Raw genomic sequence first — 6,840 nt, 5'->3', positions numbered from 1 at the left:
CTAGAAAGAAAATTTCCACACATTATAGCTACACAAAAGGAAATAATGCAGAATAATATTGTTTGAATTTCGAAGTTTTAATCTATCTACAGCATATCATTCATTTTTTGTCCTTTTTGCCAGACTTTGTTATATAAAGCCAAAATTTTGACAGCATTACATTGTACATATACATGTACTATTACTTTCACCTACTTTGATCCAAGAAATGATCAGGCCAATAAAACATAGAAAGATGGACAAAGTTTTAAGAAATTGACTTTTCCTTAGGATTTCTAAATCATATCGTCAAAATCTAGCAACTCAATTGAAGAAAAAATGTTATGCAGTACCATTTGAACAATTCAATGTTAACCTCTAACTATGATAGGTACTTCCAATTATTGGCATGGAAGAAACTCAGAAGACAGCATTTGGTGACTGTACAACCCTTAGTTTTTGAGAAAGTACACTGAACATAAATTTCCATGTTTGACACAGCTGAAAATGGAAACAAAAAACTAACATTTTGCTCAGCAAGTCAGAACAAAAAATATTTGATACCTTCATCCTCTGCTTCTTCTTCTTCAGAATCAGAAACAAAAACAGCCATTCTCTTCACCCGTTTTCTTTTGATTGCTTTTTGTCGTCTTTCTAAGAAAGAAAATCACAACATAACATAGTTGGACATTTACACAAAAACATGTAAAATGTTGTAACTATTTCTAACTTCCTGTTAATGCAAACAAGAGGTGAAATGTCTGCATCACTCACCTGGTATTCATCCAAGTCTTATTACGGTATTTATTATTCTGGCCTGATTTCTTAAGCTTGGCAGTCCATAAATTCTTTATCGATCATTCTGACCTGATCTTGGCATGAATGATAACATGAATAGCGATGACTGATGAGAGAAAGATAGTTAACACTTGTACACATGTAAGAATGAATGATAGAAAAAGGTGATAAACAAATGTACAGTATATAAGAACGGATGATGAATGAGGGCCCTCCTTCGCGAAAACAAAATATGTAAATTCAAAAAAAAAGAATGATTTAATAGATTCAAGTTATTTTTATAGGAAAAAAAACAAGAGATCCAGTTGTCGGCCATGTTGTTTTCCGATCTGTCCCAAAATAATATATGCACAGTTAGGCACCAAGGGGAACATACACATGAAATTTCAGAAAGATTCCTTCAGTACTTTCTGAGAAATAGCGGTAACAAACTTCAAATGTCAAAATCCAAGATGGCCACCTGTCAGCCATGTTATTTTTTTATCAGCCCCAAAATGGAATATGCACAATTAGGCACCAAAGGGAACAAACATCAGAAATTTAAGAAATATCCCTTCAAACCTTTTTGAGTAGTAGCGATAACAAACATCAACTGTCAAAATCCAAGATGGCTGCCTGTCGGCCATGTTGTTTTTGGATCTGTTCCAAAATGGAATATGCACAACTAGGGACCAAGGGGAATATAATCATGAAATAACAGAAAGATTTCTTCAGTACTTTCTGAGAAATAGCGATAACAAGAATTGTTAATGGATGGATAGAAGGACGGAACGACGGACGGAAGGATGGATGGACGACGGACCACGGACGAAAGGTGATTTGAATAGAAATTGGAGTCTTATTACTTTAAAGGTGGACTAAAATAGAGCTACGTAAAGTATCACCATAAGTCTAACAATATTTCTAGTTAAAGATCCAATATATATAACTACCGGCAAAAATTTGAGTGAAATCCAGCTCAGATATTGATAACATTTATAGGTAGGATTCAAATTAAATTATATAATCTATAGTTATGATGATATCTTACATTTATAATTATTGGTATAGCAGCAGTTGCAACATGCTCCACTATTTTGGAACTCTTCTATGTTGATGAATACAAAGTGAAAGTAAATCCGATGGAAGTGGACTTCTGGTTCGAAATTTACTGCTTTTCTTAATTCTACGTTCAAACCCGGCATTATTCAAAGCTAGTTTTTCATTATCAAATCCACAAAATATAGACTTCATATCAGCCGGTGCAGACTGTGATGACAACTTCGTTTTGTTGTTTTAGTGAGTCCCACCTAAATTATTTTACACTCCTTTTGAATTTTCTGTTAAAAGATTTCTTAAAAGTTTAATACAACCCATCTTTACTTTAGTCTTATTTCTGCATGGTTATGAACTGAATTACGAAAAAAAATCCTAAAGTTACATATATTGGGACTTTAAATATGCCTGACTTCCATCGATCATTTGGTGATGTTCTTATCAGTGTTAAAGTGCAAATATATAATATACCTAGGCATTCCTTATCCATACGCTTATTTTCATTTCCCCAGCAGAAGTTTGAGTTTGGATGAGTGAAGAATCACTTACAGGAGAGTAAGATTGTGTGTCAAGATCTGTAAGAGAAAAAAAAAACACCATTACACTGACCTTATCATCAGGTTCAGACAATATCAAAATTCTGAAGTTTTTCAAAGTACATATACCAACGGTATTTGCCATATCTACAAAAACCCCTATATCAATTTTCTGTGAATTCGAAATTCCTAAGACAAGAAGTCACAGGCGCCCATCTTTAATTTTCGATTCAAAAAGAAATAAAGCTTTAAAATTTACACAAGCAGACCTTTCAATAAGTATGTCGGTAAAGTTTCAGTTGAATGGTCAAATACTTTTTGAAAAACGTATTGAAATCCTTCACAATAGAGGAAAATGGAAGAAATTTATATAACTGACAAAAAGCAATAATAATATAAACCTAAATGAGAAACGGGGAAAAAACATATGTTCACCTCCCCCCTGATTTGGGGGTCTTAAAACAGTATCTTAACATACAAGAGATCCCAGAGGGATCTTGGAGCCCACCATTGAATGATCTTCATTGGTTCTATGTCGCAAACGATCTTTTCTCTGCATTTCCCTTCTTTCCTATTTTCCTCTTAATAATCTGATAACACAAGTGAACCTACATGTGAAGTTTGAGAAAAAACCCTCCAGTTCTTTTGAAGAAATAGGAATAACAAACTTCAATTCTCAAAATTAAAGATGGCCGTTTGTCGAATATTTTCTTTTTCTGATCAAAAGTTTGCACTGAAATGGTACAACTAGGGACTAAGAGGAACGTTCAAAATTTCAGAAAGATTCCTTCTGTACTGTCTGAGAAATATTGGTAACAAACATCAATTGTCAAAATCCAAGATGGCCACCTGTCTGCCATGTTGTTTTCTGATCAGTCCCAAAATGAAATATGCACAATAAGACACCAAGTGGAACATACAAATGACATTTCAGAAAGATCCCTTCAGTACTTGCTGAGAAATAGCGGTAACAAACTTCAAATGTCAAAACCCAAGATGGATAACGGACGACGGACCATGGACGAAAGGCGATTTGAATAGCCCACCATCTGATGATGGTGGGCTAATAAACTGGCAACAAAATACACAAAGATTGACCACAAATTTCACAGCAACCTACTCTTTTGACACTTAAAATTCACATACAAACACTGCAAATAATAATGCATACTGAGAGGCCTATTACAGGTAAATGCTTTGCTGAGATACTAAAAAGACATTAGCATTTAAAATGAGATTTGTTGTTTACATTGTCCTGTTTCTAATGAAAGAAAGAGGTTGAGAACTATGCTCACCTACTACTAAATCCATCAACAATCTAACTGCATATTTGCTTTATGTCTCATTTACTTTGAACATTGTATTGACAAAATACAACAGAACAAACAACACAAAATTTGTATTAAAGTACAAATGTATAACATACCTAAGCATTCTTCATCCATACACTCATTTTCATTTTCCCCAGAAGAATTTGGAGTTTGGGCTAGTGAAGGATCACTTATGGGAGAGTAAGTTTGTGTGTCGAGATCTGTAAGAAAAAAAACATAGCATTACAGAAGTACTGGAAAAGAAAAATCCTTACTGTATAGTACGTAAACCAACATTCTTTTGCGTGCAAATTTCTTTCATATTTCATATGACAATCCTTGGACGGATACCTAACGGTATTCAATACAGATCCTTACTATGTGGCAAACATAATATATCAAGAAATAAAGGCTTCTCAACATCCACGGAGACTCTCCTTGGATGTTGAGAAGCCTTTATTTCTTGATATACGGTATTATGAAAGAGAATAGTACAGTTTGTCCACCGGGAGTTGAACCCCTGACCTTTGGCTTACTGGTCTGCCGCTCTACCAACTGAGCTAAAGGGAAATCCTCCCCCTAGCGCACTAGTCTCCTGCATGAATGGCCCTTTCAACTTGAAGTTGATGTTATGTCGTTACAGTTCATTCATCTTACTCTGCTTTCACTGATTTCCTCCATCTAATCTTTTGAGAAATGTCTTGCAGCACAGGAATGCCCGTATTCACATTGCCAATTTTTCATTTTTTACCCTTTGCTCGGAATCGTGTTTACATTGATTACCAGACGTTTTTTCATCCATTTCTGTGATATATCTCAAGAACAAGCACCTCAGATTGGTAGACTGCATGTTGTTACATTTTTTTGGGGTTTAAGTTTGAAGTTGAATGATATAAACTTAAACTAAGATTGAATACCATCAACTAACTCTAGATAGCAAGAAAGCAAGTTTTACAAGTTGGTATTATATGATATCAAAATGTTTCAATTCATACCATGCATGTCAATATCATCAAGACATTTCCCTTTGAATCTGCTAACAAAAGCTTGCTGACTTTAGCAAGTTCTGTCACATCCTCCTGCAGTCTATAGAACTTCCGATGCACTGCTAACTCATGCCCCATTTGGCGTGCTACTTCTTCCAATTCTGTTTCATTCATGCTCATAACCTGAACCAAGGAATTATGAGAAAATATAAGTACATGTATGGTAACTTCTGGTACCAGAATTGTTAATTATATGTGTATGCCTATCTCACTTCACTTACATGACTCAAGTCAAGGCTTTACTGGGTTTTGATACATGCACCAAGTGCCCTTTGGCCTTCTGAACTGAAATTCAACCAGGGTCATCTAGTATCACTGACCTGTGTATCAAATTAATATACCACAATTATGAACCAAAAGGTTCTGAAAATATTTGGATGACATTTGACCTTTTGACCTACAAAACAAGTAAATAGAGGTCATCTACTACCAATCACCAAGATGTCTACCATCTGATAATTATATATGCAAAACGGCCTCTTCTTCAAAGTAGGCATATAAATTAATAACTTGACTTGAAGTGAATTTATACCCCTGTTGGCCTGGCTGTCAGTGTACATATTGAGGGGTACATATATTTGCCACACCTTCCCACCACCCTATTATCATCAGCATGCCCTTAACTTCATTTGGGGTTGTTGAGTAATAACAAAATTTTTGAAAAAAATTTTTTTTTACCTGTGTCACAGTCGCCATATACTTTCGAAGCGCTGTTGATGTCACAAGATGTGGTTGTTCTAGGTTTGCCTCTCTACAAGCCTTAGATACACAGTCATACCCTCGCAAATGTGTGTCCTCTTTCTTCAAGAGATACAGAAAACAAATCTAAACTGAACGAAACTGCAATGTGTTTGAAAAAATACTGACACTGTATTTAAAACACATATACATTGTATATACAATGTATTTACCTTTTCAAAGACATAAGGATTGTTGGGTGATCTGTGATATTTTATCACTATTTCCAGAGCTGTGACCATATTTGGAGTAAGGAGTATTGGTACTTTCCTGTTCTGTTTCCCAACAACTTCAACCAGCTGCATTCTGCAAATACATGAAGTAATATATAGTATATAATTATCATATAAGGACAATGTAGTAATATCGACAGTACAGACAAGTAATTTCACACATTAGTATACATACAGCATATGTAACATCACTTACTTTGTCATTAGTTCTTTTTCAAAAGCAGAAAATGTGTTGACAATCTCTGCATTGCCTTTATCCGATGACCGAATGCGATTTTCGAAGGATTTGATCATCATTTTGGCTGGTTCTTCTCCCCTTCTCTTGTTAAAAGTGATTATCTTAGCAAGAAGAATTTCTGCTAGTTTCCGCACTGTTCCTCCGTCCATTTCCTTTCCACCTTCTAGCTTTTTTAGGAGAATTGAAATCTGGTCATCCAAGTGTTTCTGAAAAAATTACAATATTCTTATTGAATACAATGAATAACCAGAGTTATCACAAGATAACATGCAATAGTGTAGCTTATCGAGTCACACACATGCCTAATCAGAACGCCCTTGTCCTAATTAAGGTTAACATTTTAAGGCTAACATTTTTAAAGTGGGTCAAAGGTCATGGTTATGGTCACAATGTCTGCAAAAGTTAATACAGGTATAAGCATATACCTTCAGCTTTATTAGGTCTCTTGTCAAAGGCAGCATGTTCTGTTTGTTGTATTTGGCTTCCGATGAACTCTGCCTTGCTATACTTGAAATCTCATCAGTCCATTCTGTTTCAAACAGTGTAATAAAGTCTTCAGTTTCTTTCCTTTTAACTTCATCCATATACCTGATGTATTGAGCACGCTTTAAGGCAGCAACCTAAGACAGAGGTACAATTTTTGTTCACATACTACAAAATTACAAGTTATATTTTTCCTCACAAATTCAAATGTTTTACAATGGCAGTTAATGAATTAGAAAACAAAATGAATGAAAATGCTAGTACTAGTAGTAGTCTTTATATTATTAAGAAAATTCATACATAATTTTACACCACAATTACATTATCAATAAAAAGATTTTTAAGTAAATCTTAAACATTCTTCCAAGACAACCCATGGGTTTTGACACATGACTGTATTATGCCTAATTGGAAAAGGGAAATTCTGAGCAGGTCAGGAATATT

General features: G+C 34.7%; 1 long non-coding RNA gene across 2 annotated transcripts; it reads right to left on the bottom strand.

The window, feature by feature from the left end:
- Positions 1-2,352: 2,352 nt before the first annotated feature.
- LOC117345056 lies at positions 2,353-6,529 on the bottom strand. 2 transcript variants are annotated; one of them, XR_004536332.1, is made up of 3 exons: positions 6,339-6,529; positions 3,775-3,879; positions 2,353-2,387 (listed from the first exon to the last, which is right to left on the bottom strand). It is a non-coding gene; the product is annotated as an uncharacterized LOC117345056 (long non-coding RNA). The 2 variants fall into 2 exon arrangements; XR_004536331.1 differs by lacking the exon at positions 6,339-6,529 and adding an exon at positions 4,654-4,714.
- Positions 6,530-6,840: the final 311 nt, after the last annotated feature.

The sequence above is a fragment of the Pecten maximus genome, chromosome 16 (genome assembly GCF_902652985.1).
Source record: "Pecten maximus chromosome 16, xPecMax1.1, whole genome shotgun sequence".
Taxonomy (NCBI): Eukaryota; Metazoa; Mollusca; class Bivalvia; order Pectinida; family Pectinidae; genus Pecten; species Pecten maximus.
Note: the sequence above shows the minus strand (reverse complement) of the source record. Positions and strands in the feature narration are given on the sequence as shown.